At 38.4% G+C, this 24,330-nt stretch overlaps 1 pseudogene; it reads right to left on the bottom strand.

Annotated features, from left to right (window-relative positions):
• Positions 1 to 3,855: 3,855 nt before the first annotated feature.
• Positions 3,856 to 22,837, bottom strand: LOC128020190 (PMS1 protein homolog 1-like; annotated as a pseudogene).
• Between the last annotated feature and the right edge of the window lie 1,493 nt (positions 22,838 to 24,330).

The raw sequence follows: 24,330 nt of genomic DNA, 5'->3' as shown, positions 1-24,330 counted from the left end.
ATTGAAGCAATTCAAGCTTTAGTTAGCATTTCCATTAGCTAACCTCAGCCCAAAATCAAAGCATTTGGAAGCAGCTCCAGCTGCTACTACAGGCAACCTGTCCTATGCGCAAATTATTTTAGTTTTGTAGTAAACCTGCCTCAATCATCAACTTTCTTAAAGACTTTTTAAGGGAAAAACACATTTCTTGTGATGTACAAAACTGAAAATCAATAAAAACCTGGCAGAAATCACAGGCTACTTCAATCTTGTCGATGTAACAACTCAAATGAGAGCTAGCAAATGTTGTTATGGTTATGTCCTCACACAACTTTCTATGTTGTATGGAGAAAAAAACTTTTCTTATGATGTAACAGTTACAAATCTATTAAGATCTGGAAAAATGTAACGTAATTAAGATTTGTTGATGTAACGACCATGAGCAGGGGCACATACTTGTTTGTGTGGTTCTTGTGTAAAAACACTTATTGTGATGTATAAAGCAACAAAAACGTGAAAAATGTACAGCACTTGTTTCTCGAGTAATGACTGAAAACAAGAGCGCGCTAGTGTGCCACTGTTGCAATTGTCGCGGTTCAAAACCGAAAAAATCTTAAAACTTCATCAGATGCTGAAAATAAATATATAAAGCTGATAGACAGATAGATATTCAATTGCAATTGTTTGCTTAATATGTATAAAATGTAGTTAATTCAATATTTTATTTAGTAACAGCACACAACTGTTCTTTCAATTTATGATTTCTATTAAGAAATAAGACTGTATTTAAAAATTCACTTATTTTTTTTAGCTAATATGGCATTATATTATGTCACTACAGTCTCCCAAGACATTTCCCTTAGCAGAAACATTTAGTCTTTTTTCCATGTTAAGTTAATGGCTTAGTGATAAAGCTGGCCAGTGCAGATTTCACTGCACCCAGGAGCCTCAAAATCCAATAAAATGTCATTCTTTCCCTATTATTTGACAAAATGCATAATTGCCTTGCATGTACACTTATAACAAGACTAGCCTAAATAATAAAGTAAAATAAAATGTTTTGTATATACCAGTTGGCATGCTACACCACATTTATACCTGCTCTAATGAGCTCACATGTGCTGAACCTGAGCGCAGAGCCCACGTGGCAGTGAATCTGATCATGCAAAGGCACTGCAACTCAATAGCACGTCTTATGATAATATTGTATTTAACATAGGGAAAGGTCAAACCACAGCACACGTTTTAGTTTTCACGGCCCTGTGCTGCCACTTCAGCACTCACTCTCGCATAGCCACAGGGTGCAAATTCTAAAAGCAGGGGAGAGGTGAGGCAGCACTCAGGGGCCTCATTTCTCACTGACCCTTGTTTGAGACTTCCATTAAAGCTGGGAATATGTGTGCCTGCTCTCTTGAAACAGCCAGTGCTGTGTTTCCCAAAAGCATAATTGAGCATAGTTGGTTTCAATGGGTCTGAAATGTACTTAAGCTTACAATGCTTTTGGGAAACACAGCCCAGTAGTCTGATAGTCGGGATTAACCAACAATCATCTCAAGAGCATGTGAACACTCGTTTAAAAAGATCACACTTAATTTATTTTATCACCTCTCATTGGTTTTAGGCCAAAAATCTTTTTCCTTCAGAATACAGATGCAGCAGGCTTGCTTATTGCACTGTGGTGTGAAAAACCAAGCCTGGGTTAACATGGGTTATTTTTTATTATTTTGGATGCTAGTGCACCATTTGGCTTTGCGTACAGTGAATTTGCACATTAATCAAGTTCAAAATGAAGCGACACATGCTACGTGCATCTACTCCAAAGCTATTCTTAGTTCAGTGATAAGGATTGAAAAAGGCCAGAGAAAAGAGCACCACACCCACCTGTTTTGATTTAGCAAAAGGAAACAAGGTGCAATGCATGACTGAGCAAAATTTGCTGTGACAATGTGTAGGCCACAAGAAATAACGTCATTATAAAATCTTGTGCCATCTCAATATGTATTGGTCAATTGCAAAGAGGTCTATAATACCAGGGAAATAATAATAGTAAAAAAAAAAATGTATAAATTAACAGAACAATTTCAATATAGCATATAATATACCATATTTTAATTATGTTTTCTACAATTAAAAAAAAAAAATTCTAAACTTCTATTTCTGGGTTTAAATTAAGAAAAAAAAATCCCAGATGTTTTTGAGCTAAATTTCTTATGTTCACCAGCTGCATTATATACAAAAATATAGTAAAAAATATTATTAAATATTATTAAAATCTTAAAGAACTGTTTTCTATTTTATTATATTGTAAAATGTAATTTATTCCTGTGATGGCAAAGCTGAATTTTCAGCATCATTACTCCAGTCTTCAGTGTCAGGTGACCCTTCAGAAATCATTATAATTTGCTGATCTGGTGCCCAAAAAACATTAAATATTAATATCAATGTTTAAAACAGTTGTGCTACTTAAAATATTTTGTGGAAACCATGATACATTTGTTCATGATTCCTTGAAGAGTAGAAAGTTGAAAAGAACAGCATTTATTTCAAATAGAAATCTTTTGTAATATTAAAGGGATAGTTCACCCAAAAATTTAAATTATGTCATTAATGACTCACCCTCATTGACCCGGAAGAGAAAACAATGCTGAATAAAGTCGTAGTTTTTGCAATTTTTGGACCAAAATGTATTTTCGATGCTCCAAAAAATTCTAACTGACCCTCTGATGTCACATGGACTACTTTGAAGATGTTTTTCTTACCTTTCTTGACATGGACAGTATACCGTTCACACAGTTTCAATGGAGGGACAGAAAACTCTCTGACTAAATCTAAAATATCTTATGAATTTGGAACGACATGAGGGTGAGTTATTAATAACATAATTTTAATATTAGGGTGAACTAACCCTTTAAATCCTTTACTGATCCGTGTCTTTCTGAATAAAGGGATTCATTTGTTTAAAAACTAAAAATTAAGAGTCAAAATTGTAGACCCATGTCTTCTGTAGAAGATGAAAATTAATTACTGGGCCCCCAGAGGTTAAAATGCAGTTCGTGGAACTGATCAAACACTAAAAAACCACAAACCATATGGCTACAGGGGAGCAACTGTTAAAACTTCACAACATCTGAGCCTTATTTTCAACTGGTAATTGGGGGTCCCTGACTGTGACTGCACACTTTTCGGTAAACCCTAGAGCCCTCCCCTTTTGGCTTTATGGGCCCCGAGTGCCGACTTACATGATCAGCATTTAAGATGCTGATTTTTGGCAGAGAGTGAATTTACAACCACACTGCATTCAATTTTGTGGTTCACTGGCATCTGCTTTTGGGGTCAGTAGTTCTGGCTTGTTTTCTTTTCTAATCAAAAGTCAACAAGGCAAACTTTTAAAGTCGAGCACTTGCCCTTTCCTTCATTACCTGCAATGTCTAATTTTCCGACAAAAAATTAAGACAGAAAAGCAAAGTACATAAATTAACATCCCTGAAATATGGTTTCAAAATCTTAATGTGTCATAATTGATTATTCACAATTCTTTAGCTTTGCCATCATAAAATCGTTCATAAAAAGTTAAATTACTCATGACCCATCACTGTCATTTCTGGACTGAAGTATCTATGTAATGCGTTATAATTACAGCTATTATATTTGCATATATTATGGAAGATAAAATGGTGATGCTAAATGGTGAATACATACAATACGAATCTTGATTAAACATTAAGAATCCTGTTTAGTAAGTATTAATCCCTCAAGTCATGAATGAAACTTTAAATCAACAAGACAAACATTTATAATTCCAAATGAAGACTTTCATATATGGTATAATAAATGTTAGAGTGCCAATAGGGTCTTACAACAAAGTCCTTGAAATCCTTAACAATAATGAGACATGATTTGCAGAGTTTCCTGCTCAGTTTCAGGAACAGTAACCAGATCATGAAAAAATGGTTATCCATGAATGCAGATCCAACTTTCTTCTTCAAGATCCCGTTTCATTCTGCAAAGTGTTTGTAACATCAGCTCTGGAGAGGTTCAGAGGTAACTGTCTAGCTAGTCTCACAGCTTTACTCTAAAAGAAAAAGTGAGAGAAAGAGGGGTTTTTTAAAGCAAAAAAGAAGCTAAAAAGATACTGTGGAGGTGGAGGCATGGTTTAGCGAAGTCTGCAGCCGGAGAGAGAATTGGGAGATGAACGGTGAGTGAGCGGGCTGAACGGAAATAATCAAAACCTGTCTCTTATTTCAGTAATTGGCGTGGAGAGAGTATTTAACGCCAGGAGAAACAGGAGTAGAACGAACAGAGTTATCTGTTTATGGTGCGAGAGGCACCGTCTTTGTTTTATGTTTTTTTTTGTAATTAAAGTCGTCAGCAGTAAAGCCGACCCCTCGTCCTCTTCCTTTCGAACTCTGAACTCATTTACACTGGTGCCGAAAGCCGGGAAGGAAGAAGGACCGCCGCCGCCATGCAAAGCCTGTCCTCCACGCCGCTTGCGGACATCATCTCCCCCTCGCGGTCCTGCACTGCGAACAACACCAGGACTTGAGGACCGACCAGGAGAGGCGGTTCCAGGCCACCGTCCAGGCCCAGCAGGAGGACTGCGAGAGGTTCCGGAGCTGGATCGATTGGGAGGTTCGCGCCGAGACCGCCCGGGTCGCCCGCCGTGCCCATGCATCTGCCGATGCACAAGGTGGTACCCCAGGATGATCCAGAAGCGTTCCTGGAGCTGTTCCAGAAATCGGCGGAGGCGTGTGGGTGGCCCCACGAACAGTGGCCAATGCGCCTCATCCCCCTGCTCTCCGGTGAAGCCCAGGTGGCCGCTCAATAGCTCCCGCTGGCGAACCTCCTGGTCTTCGACAACCTGAAGAGGGCCATCATCCAGCGGGTCGGCCGGTCCCCCGAGCAACATCGCCAACGCTTCCGGTCCCTGGACTTGGGGGAAGCCGGTCAGCCCTTCGCGATGGCCCAACAGTTCCGGGACTCCTGCCGCAAGTGGCTGAGGGAAGTGACGTGGAGCATCTCATTGACCTGGTGGTACTGGAGCAGTTCGTCACTCGCCTACCCAAGAAGACGGCCGAGTGGGTCCATTGCCACCGGAGGACCACATGGTTGCGTGCCCAGGGGTCGGCGAACCCCTACCCTTTACCTCTCTCTCTTCCCCTCTCCCCCCTCCTTCTCTCTCTCGCCCTGTCCCTCTCCTTAGATCCTGGCAACCCAGCCCTCATCGTGTCCCACCCCGGGACGGACCAGGGATCCTTCGCGGGTTCCAGATCCCCACCCAGCGGGACTGATGACCGCTCTCTCCACGCCAATCGTTTGGCCCACTCCCCGTCGCTGGGGCAGGGGGAAGGTTTGGGCTGGCCTGTTGGCGTTGCGGGGATCCGGACCATTTTGTGGACAGGTGTCCAATGATGGATGTGAGGACAATGATCCGGGTCCCGGTCACCCCTGGTCAGGCCGGCGAATACCAAATAACTGTGAGTATCAAGGAGGGTATTTATCCGGCCTAGGTGGATTCAGGATGTAACCAAACCTCGATCCATCAAAGCCTGATTCAACCGGGGGCATTGGATACAAGCCGGTGATTTTGGTGACGGCGATTAGTGGAGAGGACGATCTTGGGCCAGAGGCGGGTGTCAAAATGCAATCCCTCACCCTGGCCCCAGGGGGAGATCACCTTTCGCCGTCCCAGCTCACTGACATCATGAAGTTGCAGGCTGAATTTGCCGACGTGTTTTCGCCCCTACCTGGCCGTACAAACCTAATTCAGCACCATATCGAGACGCAACCGGGCATGGTAGTTCGCAGCTGGCCGTATCGTTTGCCTGAGCATAAGAAAAAGGGAGTTCAGGCTAAATTGGAAGCGATGCTTGAAATGGGGGTAATAGAAGAGTCCAACAGCAACTGGGCGAGCCCAATAGTGTTGGTTCCAAAAACGGATGGCTCGGTCCGTTTCTGTGTGGACTAACGCAAGGTGAATGCTGTGTCGAAATTTGAAGCGTATCCAATGCAGCGGGTTGACGAGTTTCTTGATCGGCTCGGCACGGCTCGCTTTTATTCAACGTTGGACCTTATGAAGGGATATTGGCAGATCCCCTTGTCTCCATTATCCAAAGAAAAGACAGCTTTCACAATGCCGTTTGGTTTACATTAATTCGTTACCCTTTCGTTCGGCTTGTTCGGGGCTCCAGCCACCTTCCAGCGGCTCATGGACAAGATCCTGCGACTCCATGCTGCTTATGCCGCTGCCTATCTGGACGACATCATTATATTTAGTAATGATTGGCAGTGGCATATGCAGCATTTGAGGGCCGTCTTGAAGTCGCTGAGAGGGGCTGGACTCACGGCCAACCTGAAGAAGTGTGCGGTTGGGCGTGTGGAAGTAAGGTATCTGGGCTTTCACTTGGGGCATGGACAGGTGCATCCCCAAATTTATAAGACAGCCACGGTTGCAACCTGTCCGCGTCCCAAGACCAAAAAGGAGGTAAGACAGTTCTTGGGTCTGGCGGGATATTATAGACGGTTTGTGACTAATTATTCAGACCTCACCAGTCCCTTGACTGATCTTACTAAAAAGGAGGCGCCTGATCCAGTCCAGTGGATGGAGCCATGTCAGCAGGCCTTTACCCAAGTGAAGGCTGCCCTATGTGGCGGGCCTTTGTTACACGCTCCTAATTTTTCTCTCCCTTTTCTGTTGCAGACAGACGCGTCGGACAGGGGGCTTGGTGCAGTCCTGTCTCAGGAGATGGAGGGAGAGGGGCGGCCAGTGATGTGGCGTGGAGAGAGTATTTAACGCCAGGAGAAACAGGAGTAGAACGAGAGAGAAACCCGCTGCTGATGAGCACCGTCTTTGTTTTATTTATTTTTTGTAATTAAAGTCGTCAGCAGTAAAGCCGACTCTTCGTCCTCTTCCTTTCAAACTCTGAACTCATTTACAGATACTAACTCCAGTCTAATATTATTAAATAAATAGTTCACACAAAAATGTTAATATGTCACCCTCAGGAAATTCTCTGCAGTAAATGGATGCCGTCAAAATGGCTGATAAATACATCACAATAATCCACACGTCCATAAATGAACATCTTGTACACTTGAACATCAAGTGTAAAGTTGCGTGTTTGATTTGGCATTTTAACTTTAAACCATCACTTCTGGGCAAAATTCAAGTCCTTATTCCATAATAACACTGCCTCCAGTGAAAAAGTCCATCCCCTGTTGTCCTCTCACGTTAAAATCCATAACCATGTTTTATTAGAACCGTTTTTGCTTATAAACAGTGCTTGATCTGGGCATTTTTCTCACCTGATTCAGACGAGATGACTTTGGATAGAGGAGTTGTATTTTAACATGACGTTTGATGATGAATTTGTCTCTTACAAACATCCAGCTTTTTTCACTTCACAAGATGGAGTCGTGTGGATTACTTGTAAATTATTGTGATGTTTTTATCACCTGTCTGAACTCTCATTCTGACAGCACCCATTCACTGCAAAGATCCATCTGTGAGCAAGTGTAATGCTACAGTACATTTCTCTAAATCTGCTCCAATAAAGAAACAAACTCATCTACATATTGGATGACCTGAGGGGGAGTACATTTTCATTTAATTTTCATCCTTTTATTAAACTCTCCAAATGTGCTCGTATTTTGATAAAGTGGCAGCAAATTAAAAATGGATCATTAAAAACTACCTCTAGGTAGTTTGAGACTTTGAGAGGTCTACATTGCTCCATGGTTTTTGCATCCTGGACCTTTATAGTCTGCAGGATCTCCCTGAGGTCTCCTATCCCGAAGAAAGGCATGCAGTCGGCCATGCCCGTCACTTCAACATGCCTCTCAGAAGATGAGGAACCTGGCCAAGATAAGCAACAAGCAAGGATTAATAAACTCCAAGTACAACATTCTCCAGGAAAAAATAATAAATAAATATTGTGATTTACACGCTGGGTAGAAACCAAGTCAGATGGGCATTGCACCAAATTACGCTATTACTATGTCTTTGTGGACTGGAAAGAAAAACCAAAGTGGAGGAGGTTTTCAACAGATGATTTAAAGATGATTGCTTTTCCCTAGATGCATCTCAATGAAGAGGTGAAATGTATGGAAAGGTCATCAAGGAAGCACAAACAAAACATTTTCTCCTTCCCTATGCACTTTAGAAAGAAACATGACTTGATCTGCCATGCTTACAAAATTATATTATTGGCAATATAATACATATTGAATAGACACTCCAAAAGTGACTTTCCCATTGCAAGTACTAAATGTTTATTATTTATTTCACCAGGGCATTGCTAAGTGGTTGCTAGGGTGTTTTGGGGGATCGCTAGGACGTTTCTTACTACAGGCCAAGTCAAATGAGACAGCTTCACATCAGTGTTATTTTAATATTATTTCTATACTATTGTAGAATTTATTCATATTTTTATATTTGCTATATGTGCTATATGTGCTTTTGTCTTTTTTATATTTTAAATTTATATGTTTATTATTTCTTTTAACTTTTTTCGGCTTGAGTTTTAGTAATTTTAAACTTATTTTCAGCTAGATGCCATGGGCAACATTTATAATTGTACATTTTGTATAATTAATTTAATTCTTATTTTTGAAAGCTTTATTAACAATTGACAAAAAAAACAATTTTTTATAGTTTAGTTTTAGCTAACAATAACAACACTGCAAGACTCTATGATATTCTGTTCAATGCGAGACAGGATTTCTCCCAGCAATTTTATTATCAACCAGGTATAAATCTGATCATTTGCAAATGAAATTGTACACATCTCCTCAACAAGCTGAACAATTTGAGGTATAATTCACATTTGTAGGACAAACAGTACATGGTATGTTTTGCGCCAAGGTTTAATACTTTGGGGTTTTGAAAAGGTTAGAAATCTGGTGCATGTTTTTGCCAAATCTCTGAAGTTGGCTCAGAAACGATTCCCTTTTGTAAAGGGCAATTTTTCTCCACAGCACCACACTTTATTGCAAATGTACTGTGCTGGCAAAAGCTCAGGCAGCGAGCCAGCTTCAGCCATGATGACCCTTACCAGTGCCAACACGACATTTTACAGGAAAAGGGCTGAGGGGGAAGTCTTAAGTGCATTCCATAACAACAGGCAAAATAAAGGTCAAATGAGGACTAAGATGGCAAACTCCTTAGAGAGAGGACAAAATTACAAAATAAGCAGATTCTAAACCGATTATAAACTGTTTGCACAATATAGAATTATTAGAACATCAGTTATCTGCTAATTTTTTTATTTTTCAGTGTTGGATATAAGATATTTAATTGATTCTGCTTGTCATTATCAAACTTAACTTAAAGGGTCAGAATAATGGAAAAAAGTAACTTTTAAGGGGAAAATGATTAAAAGCACTTTTTCTTTAAGAGTGCATATCACCATAACAATAGAGCCTGGGCATCCATACATATAAACATGGAAGTTATGGCCTAGTGGTTATAGAGTTTGACTCGTAGCCCTCGGGCCGCCAATACCATGCCTTAGGTCAGTCAGCTTTGACATTACATAAATTAGTTAAAATATAACTAAATATAATCTCTTTTCTCTGTATGTTATGTAATATAACAATAAATTGGTCAAATATAATATATATTGGTCAACATGACTGTGTAAAAAAGAGCCTCTCAGGGTGGCAGTGTCTCTCAGAAGTCAAGATGGGCAGAGGATCACCAATTCCCCCAATGCTGCAGTGAAAAATAGTGGAGCAATATCAGAAAGGAGTTTCTCAGAGAAAAATTGCAAAGAGTTTGAAGTTATCATCATCTACAGTGAATAATATCATCCAAAGATTCAGAGAATCTGGAACAGTGCCACGCTGCTTAATTAGCAAATGCATTTGCGCTAATTTTTGCGCCCATGGGCGTGCTGGTTTAAAAAAGAGGTGAGTTCAGGCGTGTGTTCAAAGCCATCATGGTACGAGTGCAACTGGCTCTTAAAGGAAATGGAAGATGAGACTCTGATTGGTTTATTGCACGTTACGCCCCAAAAACACCCATTACTCATTAAGAGGATAGGGACAACCCTTTTAGACCATGCACCCGGGAGAGGCAACAGTTTTTCCATCGTTAAAATAGCACAAGTGGATTTGGACACACCATGAGTGCACTTGCACCGTGCACTTTACACTTTCCGATTAGATCGTTAAAATAGGGCCCTATGTGCATAAGGATCAAGGCCGGAAAACCATATTGGAAAAACCGTGATCTTAGGGCCCTTAGACGGCACTGCATCACATACAGGAATGCTACTGTTATGGAAATCACAACATGAGCTCAGGAATACTTCCAGAAAACATTTTCGGTGAACACAATACACCGTGCCATTCGCCGTTGCCGGCTAAAACACTATAGGTCAAAAAAGAAGCAATATACATGATCCAGAAGCACAGACGTCATCTCTTTTAGGGAAGACCTTGCATTTTCCAACATGACAATGCGAGACTACATACTGCATCAATTACAACATTGTGGCTGAGTGGAAGAAGGATCCGGGTATTGAAATGGCCTGCCTGCAGTCCAGATCTTTCACCCATAGAAAACATTTGGTAGAAGATGCGACAAAAAAGACCTAAAACAGTTGAGCAACTAGAAGCCTGTATTAGACAAGAATGGGACAACATTCCTATTCCTAAACTTGAACAGTTTGTCTCCTCAGTCCCCAGACATTTGCAGACTGTTATAAAAAGAAGAGAGGATGCCACACAGTGGTAAACTTGACCTTGTCCCAACTTTTTTGAGATGTTTTGATGCCATGAAATTTAAAATCAACTTATTTTCCCCTTAAAATGATACATTTTCTCAGTTTAAACATTTGGTATGTCATCTATGTTGTATTCTGAATAAAATATTGAAATTTAAAACTTCCACATCATTGCATTCTGTTTTTATTCACAGTTTGTACAGTGTCCCAACTTTTTTGGAATCAGGTTTGTATTTTAAGCTGTAACAGTTTCACAATATTACAGATTTACTGCATTTTGGATCAAATAACTGCAGCCATGGAGAGCATAAGAGACTCCTCCAAACTTTTGAACGATAGTTTATATTAATGTTGCTTTGAAAATATTAATGAAAATGCATTAATATCTAATTTTATGAACTTATCTTAGCTCAATAACACACATTTAGACAGATTTGTGAACAATATTTAAGAGAAATAGGCCTTTTGTGTAGATAGAAAAAGTCTTAAATCTTTGAGTTTAGCTCATGAAAAATGGGGGCAAAAACAAAATTATTGCATTTATAATTTTGTTCAGTGTTTATAAATTAGTGGTGGGCCGTTATCGCCGTTAACGTGCTGCGTTAATAAAAAAATATTTCCGTTGATGTATTCTCAAAGTTGGGTTGGGAGCTGGGTCTATACTAAGCAAGCTATAATGACTTTCACTTATAATGACTTGATATTTTATATAACCGACTGGCTGAGGCCAGCCTAACGGACAGCGACACTGAACCGAGCTCTCTTCTGCGAAGTTCTCCTCGAAGTCCCTCCTGCACCGGAACAAACAAATACAAATCGCAGTTTGAAACAAACAACAAGATGTGAAAGAGCCCGATTCAGTGCTCGCGGTGTTCTGGTGTTCAGGGCTCATGCAGAGAAGGCTTCTCGAGACACTAAAAATAAGCGTTTTCAAGTGTTTTGATCAAAACACTTGAACATCGAATTTGCTTATTTTTGCTCTTGTGCCGACAAATACATACAAAATATTTCAAAATATCTATCTTGGAAATTATGCTCGAAAAAACTATCAGTTATTTCTTAAGTGAAAGTAAACGGTTGAGGAAAAATGGGATGTGTATTATATTGGATGTGTTCATCGTGTCTTAAAGGGACCGAGCCTAATTTAGCTACTGGCTGCTGTAATGTTAATCCAAGTAAAAATGAAAATGAAAATCATTCACTGCTCTTGACTACTTTGTAGTTTTAACAGTCAAACCAAAAATTATTCAGACACCAGATATATATTTTTTATATATATATAGCAAAACTGTAATAATGTGAGAAATGTTGAAGGTGTCTGAATAAATGAAGTTTTCATTGTATATTTCATTTTTACATTGAAGACTATCCAGTGCTTTTTTACATTAATTATTTAGTTTCTGTACCTTGACACCTACAAACTTGAAAAAAACTTAAACATTGTGTAAATAGCACAAATAAATAAAAATAAACGAACATACAAATTAGACAATTTCAAACAGGGCCCACTGGTACAACCTTCACCGGGTCCCCGCTTGTGCAATGTGGAATTAGTTTACAGCTTTTTCAAGCAGTTTGTGATGCATTTTGGAAACAAGAGATGTACATTTCTAATGCACCATCTAGCTTGATAAACCCCTTCTCAAAGACTTACTGTTTGTCAATTTTATTTGGGTAACACACATATTCTGAAAGCCGTCGGCACAATTCGAGTGAGCCATTTTAATCTAGATTAATCTAGATTCATTTCAAGATCACAGTGAGATTAATCTAGATTAAAAAAAATTATCTATGCCCACCTCTAATATAAATACATAAAACACTAAAAACTAATAATTTGTGAACACAGGGATTTATTAAGTACTGTATGAAATCAATGAGGCACTTGATGCCATGGCTCAAGTGGCTGTTTGTACCTCATTGCTTACTTAAAAATATGCAAAATTACAGGTGGTTACATTAATATTCCTTTTACAATAATTTTAGAAAGTGAGGTAATGATTATGCAGTATTGGCACACTGAGAAACCCCTGCAGTTACCTGTTTTTATAATATTAAAAGGCATCTAAAAAATTCCAACGAAAACATTAAAGCAAACACATTATTTTCATTCTTCACTAATCAGACACAAGCAATTCTGTCAGAAATAATTGACTGTAATCCTGTTATTCAAGCCGTTATATTTGACATTTCAAAACAATTTGTGAACTGTGGCATTAATGATGTCCAGTGGGTCCAACTTTTGTTAAATCAAATTGGACAATCCTAGAGACCTTTAAACAGCATGACTCTTGAATTAATAAAGGCACATTTTCTCAAGAGAAACCTGGCAAAGAAAAAAAAAATGAGTAATTAAGAATCCCTCCCAGTCCATAACACATGAAAGTATAGTGTGATTTCACGTGAACACACAAAATGACCATCGTCATACAGGAAATGGACCGATCCCTTAGAATCAAGCCCCCTCTTTTTAAAACTATCTCTTATTATACACTGAGCTGTGAAAGGGAATAGAAGTGCTGACACAGCACTTTCCACTTAAGCAATTTGTATAAACAATGACTTCATCACTCGGCGTAGCGGGAATTAACATCTCTAAGGTAATAGCATGGATATTAAAAGTTATTAAAAACTACAAATTAAGCATTATCATCATATATTGGAAGTTGAATGATATTTTCCAATGCCTATAAAGAAGTAGTTCACTCCATTTAAAATGAGACCTTTTGCAAATTGTGCAGGGATGCATATGTAATGGAAAAGTGAAACGTAGACAATTGTTTAAATTTGGTGACCGGCTCCAAAGCACACAAACAGACCATGTCTATGGAGGAGGAACAGTAAGTCCAAATCAAATAAAACCCTGTGAAATGTCAAACATTGTTTTTTTCCATGATCATGACTCTTTTATAGAGTTATATTTATTAAACAAGTATGATGGATTGGCTGAACAGCATTTAAAGGGTGTTGATATACAGACCGTTCCTTTTTTTCTTTTTTGTAGTGTTCTAGACTAGAGTTGCGAGCTTTGTGAAATAAGTTGAATGTAATTTTCATGTTTTGCCTGAGGGAGCAGATTGTTTTGAATGTTGGAGTGGAAGTCGAGCTGATATAATGCCAGTATATACATTATATGATAATATGAACATAATGTTGCACAACATTTCAGAATATTGATCAAATACTGCACAATATATCAGTCTATCGCTAATTAAATAGAACATAAAACATAATATTTTAATATATTTTCAAATGTCATCTATTCTTGAAATGGCAAAGTGGAATTTTCAGCAGCTGTTATTCCAGTCTTTAGTGTTCCATGACCCTTTAAAAGTCATTCAAATATGCTGATTTGGTGCTCGGGTAACATTTCTTATTATTATGTTGAAAACATTAATGCTGCTTAATTTATATTTTATTTCATTGGGGGTGGGGGGGGGGGGGGCTGTGTTAAATAAATTTAAAGGGGGGGTGAAATGCTATTTCATGCATACTGAGTTTTTTACACTGTTAAAGAGTTGGATTCCCATGCTAAACATGGACAAAGTTTCAAAAATTAAGTTGTACGTTTGAAGGAGTATTTCTGTTCCAAAAATACTCCTTCCAGTTTGTCACAAGTTTCGGAAAGTTTTTCTCGAGTATGGGTCCGTGTGACGTTAGATGGAGCGGAATTTCCTTATATGGGTCCTAAGGGCACTTCTGCCGGAAGAGTGCGCACTCCCGTAGAGCAGAGCACTGAGAGCACAACAGACGTTCACTGATCAGAGCGAGAGCGTCGCGAAATGTCACAAAAGGAGTGTGTTTTTGGTTGCCAGGGCAAGACAACCCTGCACAGATTACCAAAAGAGAAACAACATTAAGGGACCAGTGGATGGAGTTTATTTTTACAGAGCATCAACAGAGTTGTGCAAGTGTTTGTTCTTTCGAAGATGCTTGTTTTACAAACAAGGCCCAGTTTGACGCCGGATTTGCACATCGTTTATTTCTTAAGGATAATGCAGTCCCAACTAAAAAGGGTCACGATCGTGTGTTGGAACCGCATGCGGTGAGTTAAACTGCTTCAAATATCTCTGTGTTGTTAACTTAGCTATCGGCGTGTAAGCACATCAAGTAAACAACATGCGATGTTGTCATGAAACTGCACTTTCCACATGTACAGCTTAAAAAAAAAAAAAAGACGACAAAGTGGAACTTCCAAACGCTCTCAACGCAAAAGCCTACTGGCGCTCGTGATTCTTTAGCTCCGCCCACACATCACGCCTCCAGCCAGTCGTGTTTTTCCGGGAAAAATCGGTACAGACTATCTTTCTCTTATGAATATAATAAAACTAAAGACTTTTTGGAGTTATGAAGGATGCAGTACTACTCTATAGGTACTCAATATTAACAGGATATTGAGTGAAAACGAGCATTTCACCCCCCTTTATGAGTGTTACCTGGAATCATCCTAATCTCAAAACCATTTGCCACAAGCCTAGGATCAGTGAAGAAGATGTCTACATTAAAGCAGGGACTGTCTTTCTCCATGTTCAGGAGAACATCCATGTGCTCTGACCCATCAAGCACCCTGGGAAAGAAAGTGTATGTTAATATGCAAACATAAATATTAATGAGTCGATTAAGTACTGCAATTTAGAATAGAGTGGATTAATGCAGCTATTACTCATATATTGTAATTCTAAATGAATGCATTTATGCATACTAAAATCCTTATTTTTACATGTTTTTACAATTACATTACAGATCGTACACATCCAGAATGTCATCATTAGGTGAGAAAAAGAGACAGGCTACCCATCTGTCAGTGGTACAGGGGTCTGCAGCCTCACGGTTGGAAGTATATTATTCTCCAGAAGTCTTTAAAACAGCAAGGCTTCCTCCACTCGAAACGGGTTCAACAACATGTGTTTTCCGCCGCACAAAACGACCCAGGCACCTTGAGAAGCCAAGCGGTTTACAAGCCTGAGGCCCTGTGCACTCGAGCTGTTCAGATAGGAGAGGAGGTTAAGACTCTGCTTGAGGGTTGCAATCCTGAACGGGAGGGGTTTGGAGAGGTTGGCAGGGCTCCTCTTACTCGAGGGCTGAGAGGACAAGAGTTTGTCCAGGGCCTGCTGGTTGGCGAGGGGGGCCTTGCGCTTCATGCCTTGAGCTTTGTTCAATGAAGACTCGGCACTCATCTGCTTCTTGCCCTCTCCGCACTGGTCACCGCCCTCTGCTGCCCTCTTCCTTTGAAGGTTGTAGGCGTTCAGAGACTTTTCTGCCTTGCTTTCATACCTAAGATGGGATGTGATGGAAGAACCTGTATTTGTTACAGTCCTTCTTGTACATTTTGTATTTCTTTGTTGTAACTGTTTGAATGTGTTTGGAAATAACACTTGATCAACATTTTGGAGTGAATTTGTTTCTCATGATCTTAAAAACACTTTTATTTAGGCATATGCTTAAATGTTTGAAGGAGGGTTCTTATAATTAACTCCAAACTAAATTAGGCTGGGTAAAAACAGAAGACTGAAATAAAAATTACTTGACATAAAAGAACCTTTAAAAACTTAAACTTACTTTATTTCACGTTTCTAATTTTCATTTAGTTGAACTCAATGTACAAAAAACTAAAAGTGAAAAAAGTAAAATAAATATCTAAAACAACATACAGGAGGCATATTTAAAAAATAATAATACAATTGAAAAAATAAAACAAAATTACTAAAACTTTAAAATTAAAGGAAAATTTAATAACACTGGCTTAACGCATGGTTTCGTAGACAATGTGAATTTCTTCTCATATTTAATTTTTTGTTTATTTTTATTTGCTCATTAATAATGATCCAAATAATAAGAAACATTTTTTAATATTAAAATACAAAACAATTTTAATATTGTTTAAAAAAAACTGTCCCATAATGCAACCAATGCAAAAGTACGGCAACTTTTAAAGAAATTAAAATATAAGATAGTTTTTTTTTCTTTTTTTTTACTTATGATTAAAAAAAGAAATTGTAGGTTTGTTCCCTTACCTCCAGTTTTGTTTAAAATGTATTACTTCATTGTTATACTAATACATGGAAAAAAGTAATCATAAAGATAATTCAGACATAAGATCAGTCTGTGGCACTGCTCAGGTGTAATAAGAGCCCAGGTCGCTCTGATAGTGGCCTTCAGCTCTTCTGCATTCTTGGGTCTGACATATCGCATCTTCCTCTTCACAATAAAGAAAATCTATGGGGTTAAGGTCAGGCGAGTTTGCTCGCAATTAAGAACAGGGATACCATGGTCCTTGAACCAAGTACTGGTAGCTTTGGCACTGTGTGCAGGTGCCAAGTCCTGTTGGAAAATGAAATCTGCATCTCCATAAAGCTGGTCAGCAGTAGGAAGCATGAAGTGCTCTAAAACTTCCTGGTATACCGCTGTGTTGACGTTGGACCTCAGAAAACACAGTGGACCAACACCAGCAGATGATATGGCACCCCAAACCATCACTGACTATGGAAACTTTACACTGGACCTCAAGCAACATGGATTGTGTGCCTCTCCTCTCTTCCTCCAGACTCTGGGACCCTGATATCCAAAGGAAATGCAAAATTTCAGAACAGAGAACATAACTGTGGACCACTCAGCAGCAGTCCAGTCCTTTTTGTCTTTAGACGCTTCTGACTCTGTCTGTTGTTCAAGAGTGGCTTGACATAAGGAATCCGACAGCTGAAACCCATGTCTTGCATATGTCTGTGCATAGTGGTTTTTTAAAGCACTGACTCCAGCTGCAGTCAACTCTTTGTGAATCTCCCCCACATTTTTGAATGGGTTTTGTTTCACAATCCTCTCCAGGGTGCGGTTATCCCTATTGCTTGTACACTTTTTTTCTACCACATCTTTCCCTTCCCTTCGCCTCTCTATTAATGTGCTTTGACACAGAGCTCTGTGAACAGCCCGCCTCTTTTGCAATGACCTTTTGTGTCTTGCCCTCCTTGTCCAAGGTGTCAATGGTCGTCTTTTGGACAACTGTCAAGTCAGCAGTCTTCCCCATGATTGTGTAGCCTACAGAACTAGACTGAGAGAACATTTAAAGACCTTTGCAGGTGTTTTGAGTTAATCAGCTGATTAGAGTCTGGCACCAGGTGTCTTCAATATTGAACCTTTTCACAATATTCAAATTTTCTGAGATACTCAATTTGGGATTTTCCTTACTTGTCAGTTATTAACATCAACATTAAAAGAAATAAACATTTGAAATATATCAGTTTGTGTGTAATGAATGAATATATATACAAGTTTCACTTTGAATGGAATAAGAGAAATCTACTTTTTGATGATATTCCAATTATATGACCAGCACCTGTATATATACATATACAAGAAAGAAGACTGCTACTGCTTTTGGTCCAGTAATTTGCAGGCTGGTAAGAATACTAAATAAAGACTAATTAAATATCCTCAATTCACACAAGAAACCTTGATTTAATTTGCTCTAGTGATCTAAGTGGACTGCTGTAAATCAGAGTGTAGAAAATGTGCAGAAACAGGCGAGATAAAAAACATCTGCTACCTGTGACCAGATGGGGGCCAGAGAGCAGCGAGGGAGGGAGGAGAGGGCCTGTTAAAACATGCAGCCCTGAGCCTCCACTGGACGTTTCTCGAATGGCTTGCCAATTAACAGCTGTGGCATTGCACAGAGCTTGCTACTGTACAATAGACCGGGCACAATTTCAAACGCACTGTATGGTTTCGGAGCTTAAAGCTTGGGTGCAAGAAAAAAGATGCAAATCAACTTGCAAATGCTGATAAACCAGACAAATGAAGACAAAGGCATGAAATGTGCTGAATGCAAGAGAAAAGCAGTAGGGGGCCAATGGGGGAGATAAATGATTTCATGATGGAGCAGAAGGTTGAAGCTTGAGGGTATCCCCTGCCATGTACACTGAAATGAGTTCTTGACCTGAGGGCTCTTGGATTTAAGTCTGCATCTTGAACAAAGTGAAAATATATGAACAGGCATCGTGGTTGACATTTACATGTACAAAAAAATTGAAAAGAAGCTACTAAAAATGGCACATTATTTTTCAAGACGTTTGATTAGCACCACAGATAATTATTTTGACTTTATACACTAGTGTTCAAACGTTTTGGGGTCAATTAGATTTCTTTCTTTTTTTTTTCCTCAAGAATGCATTAAAGTGATTAAAAGTGATGATATATTTATAATGTTACAAAATATGCAACATTAAAGATTGGAGTGATGGCTGCTGAAAATTTTGCTCTGCCATCACAGGAATAAATTACATTGTCAATTACATAATTTCAATTGTAATTATACTTCACAATTTTTATGTTCTTGCATTTTTTATCAAATAAATTCAGCCTTGGTGAGCCCTTTTCAGTGAGGCTCCTATAAAAACCTTAATCGTTTTGCCACTAAATCAAATTTCTCGACTGATGGTCCTATAAAAGTACAGTAGCTGTGTCTGTCCAGCAAAGTGAAATGTTTTTTAATCAACATATAATTAATTTAATTAAAAAAAAAAATTATGTAAACATAAAACAGATTTTACCATCAGCACTGCCAGAATTTACCTGCAGCATCATGGCCCTGTATAAAAACAAACTAATAATAACAATAATAATTTAACTTGACGTTGAAGCGATGCAAATTAAATTCATAGGTCACATGACGCATGTCTGGATTACAAAATTCCTTTTGATTTCATTGGGTGTCCAAATGTAATGGCCTCAAATCTCATTACAGAAAGACAAAATGTAGCCATAATTAAGACTGTGCATCAAGGTTATTTTATTTAACTAAAACTAAAACCATAAAAACATGGTTACTGGTAAAATAAACATTAACTAAACTAAACTAAGCTTAGCTAAAACATTAAAAACACATGCTAGTTGAAAAGTTATTTTAGTTGGTTGCCAAAACAATATTTTAATTAATTTTAACTTGAAGTATTAGCTAAAAAAAATCTATATTTATCTATACAGTATCTATCTATCTATCTATCTATCTATCTATAAATGACAAAATAACACCAAAATTACTAACTTCAGCTAAATTTAAAGTGAAAACAGAAAATCTAAAATAAATAATAATAATAATTCAAAATATTAAGAAAAACTAATCTATCAACAATACTGAAATATCACTGCCATGCACATCAATTAGCCAACCAGAATATCTCCAATGAGAAGATGAGTGTGGAAACAACAGAAAATGAAGGCGCCATCCTCTCTTCCCTCCTGAGATGGACCTCAGTGCACACTCGCATACGCAATGAAAGCCATTTAGGGAGTCCGTTTTGTATTTTTAGCCTAGTATTCATAATGAGGATCAAACACTCATAAACCATTGCAAAATGAAAGCAATGTTCCCTTGGTTTGAGCACTTTGGATCTAAACCAAGTTCATATAGAGTCCCTGGATCAGTGCCAGGCATTTTATTGCTGCATCAGACCACTGCAACCAAAATATAGCAAGCATGGTACTCCCTCCCCCAAACATCCATGTCAACAATCTCTGACCCTTTAGCTCAGCATGCCCATATGTGATGAACCCATGCTACATGCATCCATGTAAATATAGCAACTCTCAGAAGTGCGTGTCACCTGATAAGGCCTATTTCATCTTTAAGACGGCACTAATGTACAACAGCATACAGATGTCTTTTTCCATGAGTTACTTAACAGTGCTGAGATACAATTTCCATTAATTTAATAATGCTGACTTGGCATGCTGTGATTTAGAGGGGATATCCTCTTTTTGTGATACTGTGATAACAGTATTTCTGATGTCCTTTGGTCTTAATCTGAAGTTAGGAAATTACAAAGATCTTAGAATTAAAAAGACCTAAATTTTAGTTGCATAACTTTAAGTTGCTGTGAGGTCATCTATACGATATTGTGTATTTGACAAAATTCACTTTTAATAGATATATTAAACACTGGACTTTCTACATTGGACGTGACAAAGCGACCGTTGCAAATCATTTGTACTTTGTGTCAGTACGTCAGAAATAGAACGTGGCATCAGTTTACTGTCAGGATTTGTCATATCGCATCCAGTGTAGACAGCATAACTGATAATAATGGGTAATTTTTTTACTCATATTAAACTAGTACATAATACTAGTAGAGTTACTAGTAAAGAAATCCTGGAAAAAAATGATGCAAACCTGAAAGACTCATGAGATGAACTAATCAATTATTTTTCTGGCTCAGACTGCATAGGTTAACTCAAACCCGAAGACTTGTCAGATAAGAGGTGAGGTGAGCTAATCATAAACTGAAGACCCAGGAAAACAATGAATTAATCTTTTCTGTTTCTTATAGCATTATAGTTTTGTATTGTTTGTAGTTGGATCAACGTTTGCGTAAGTACTAGTAGACATTAGGGAAGTAACACGTAACATTTCAATTATATTTGATAAAAAGAAGGAAATGATTCGAAAAAAGATCCGTTCATCTTGCTAAACCAGACTCAAAGGTCTGAGTCGCCTTCGTCCGAAAATGGTTAACCATTTTCATCACTACAAATTTCCCATTCTTCCATTTGTGCTATTTCATAGTTTGATGATTATCATTCTTAAATGTGGACAAGAGCAATAATAAAAAAAATAAAAAAAATCATTAGGTGTGTCTGAACATTTGACTGTCAGTCTAGATCAGGGGTGTCAAACTCAATTCCTGGAGTTTAGTTTCAACCCTAATTAACCAGACCTGATCCAACCAATCAAGTCCTTCAGGCTAATTTGAAAAGTACATGGTATGTACATTGGAGCAGGGTTGGAACAAAACTCTGCAGGGCTCCTGCCCTCCAGAAATTGAGTTTGACACCCCTGGTCTAAAGTCATAAAAAAAAGACAGATCCATATATCCAACCCGAGTATTCCTTGGGCTCATAAACAACCAATAAATTAGTCAGATTTCATCTGGTATAGAATGAACTGGAATCTTCTGGCACCTGAAGGAACTGAAAGAATGTGGCATTCTTTGGAAAAAAAAATAGAATACCTCTTTTACAATGGAAAACAGGCCTATTGTGACCATCAAACCAAGTAATCAAACACAGTTTTCTGGAAAATACAAACACTTCATCACTTCTTACTTCATGTAGCAACATGACCAGGCCAGGCAGATTTTCCAATCCATATTTTACACACGCTAGTGGCAGATCTATTTTTCTCTTGCTAGACACAGAGAGTGAATCACAACAACTGGAAACTGCGTCTTCGAGGGTAAAATCTGGAAACTTACTTCTCGCGGTCTTCCTCCCCGAGGCTTTCCCATCTCTCTTTCACAGCAGTTGTGACATCCTGAGGACTGGCTCTTGGGTTCACCTGGAGGACCTGCGATCTGGTGTCTTGCTCAAACAGCAAAAAGGCAGACGAGTGCTGACGCACGGAGCGGTTGCTGATCAGCTCGTAGGCTGTCAGCTTGGCCAGCTAGGTCTTCATGTGTTTTTGGGACATGGAGTTTCAGTTTCTAGGCATTCTTCGGTGATTTGGTTTGAGAAGGCCTTGCCCGTGCTCCAGCTCTCAGCAGTTACTGTATTTCACTCTCCTGATCTGGGCCACTGTCACTCTTAGATGCCTTTGGGAGCCAAAGTTTAGATCAGATGTAGAGTTCATTACAACATCGTCAGCAGGTAATGAGGAACTAATATTATCAAAATCATTTGAGCTTCTGTTGATCACCCAATCCTCTGAAATCAAAGTGGAGTTGGTGTTTGCCATGTTGCTCAAGGATAGCTCACTATCTTGTTTCTCTTCATTTGGGAGAGAATTATCAAGTAATTCTGGATCGTCCAAACTATTATCTGTGGTTGGTGTAGTCATTACTACATTAGTGTGTTCAGGTACCTCCACAGAACTAATGCCAGGGTGATTTCTTTCTGCTTTGAGATCATCATCGCCGATAGAGTAACCGTACAAGGAGAATAATATGGTCTCCAGCGCCAATTGGACTCCTTCCTGTTAAACGATGCTAAAGTTTGATTAAGGGAACATTGTCATGAAGAGAACAAAGTTTTCCATAGTATAAAAACATAGGAAAGAAAGTCAGAACTATTTGTACCTTGTTCTGTAGCATCACTTCAGTTTTATCAGGTGTCTGTATGCTACTCACAATGTTCTTGTGAATGCACATTTACCCTGATGCTTCTCAAGCAATACTACAATGCTCAGTTTAATAAAGAATCTGCAAACCGCCGCTTTCCCATTTTAATAACATTAAAAAAATATGTGAAAACAGTAATATTGTAAAATACTACTTTCTGTTTCATATATATTTTGTGTAATTTATTTATCTCTGAATGCAACTTAGAATTTTCAGCTGAATTGGTGCTCAAATATTGATTATTATTATTACTAATGTTTAATACAGTTGACGCATCTTTGCTGAATAAGCTATTTTTTTTTTTCTTTAAAAAAACAAAACAAAAAACTGCTGACTCCAAACTTTTGAACTATAGTCTAAATATCATGTAAGCCTGAACATAACAAATAATCAAATATATGGATGAATGAATGTTCAAGGTTTGGGATATTTCATTTGTACAGCTAGTCAAGGACATTTCATTTTACAGAAACAAATTATATAAAATTTACACACTGCAAATAAATGTAGGTAAATTAGTATTAAGGTTATATGGCAGTTACTTTACCTTACGTATTTCTTTGTGATGCACAGGTCGACTATTAACAAAGATGAATGTTTTATCAGGAGAAAAGGAGCTGGTGGAATTAAAATCTGAGTCTGGTTTGGAAAAGAATCCGTCGATGCCAATCTGTACAAACATAAGACTTCTGTGAATAATACTTTCAACCAATGACTGCATACCAAAAGAGTCATATATCGACATTAATTGAAACGTGTTTTAAGAAGCTAGATTACCATGTTAAATCTAGTGTAGTTTTTCTTTATTCTTCCCCTCTGCCACAAACCATACTCATTAACTGTCAGGGCACATTGAGGCTTCTATGAACTTATTCCAAAACAAACAAGATGACACACTGCTGGCCTTCAGCCGGCTTCGCAGTTACCAATTAAGACTTCACTGTGCTATCAAAACCCATTTGTCATCTCCTAACTATGAAGTGGCCATGCTAAAATTTGCAATGTTTCTGTTGGCTAAATGCAGCACCGGCGAAGTGGCGGGATGAGAACCGGCTCCAAATTAATCAGTGATCTAGGGCTCACCATTTGGAATTAACAAGCACAGCAGTTGGCTGGCAAGAGGACATTTTAATTGGAGCCTCTGACAAACTTGATAATCAGGGGTATTGTGACTTTCACAATCAACACTTATGTTCTGTACACTTTCTACATTTGTCAATTACGGTGTTGTAGGTGGCCCAGTCCTTTCTGTTTTAAGCACTGAATGGAGGTTATTATTCTGGACTCTTCCATGGCAGAAGGATCTCGGCCACAGCACAAAAACAGTCAACTGCAAACCCGCTTCATGTTCCATTCTCGCTCAGAAAACCTGTAACCATTCCAGTACTTTCAGAAAACTGAAAAAGCACTATTGATTGCAAATATATAATGCAAAAATATAATAGATAATATAAATAAAGGGTTGCAAAACACATTTGAGAGCAAAAACATGAACCCATCTAAGTTTCTTCAATATTCTGATA

Source organism: Carassius gibelio, chromosome A9 (assembly GCF_023724105.1).
Source record: "Carassius gibelio isolate Cgi1373 ecotype wild population from Czech Republic chromosome A9, carGib1.2-hapl.c, whole genome shotgun sequence".
Taxonomy (NCBI): Eukaryota; Metazoa; Chordata; class Actinopteri; order Cypriniformes; family Cyprinidae; genus Carassius; species Carassius gibelio.
The sequence above is the reverse complement of the archived record's forward strand: the minus strand, read 5'-3'. Positions and strand labels throughout refer to the sequence as shown.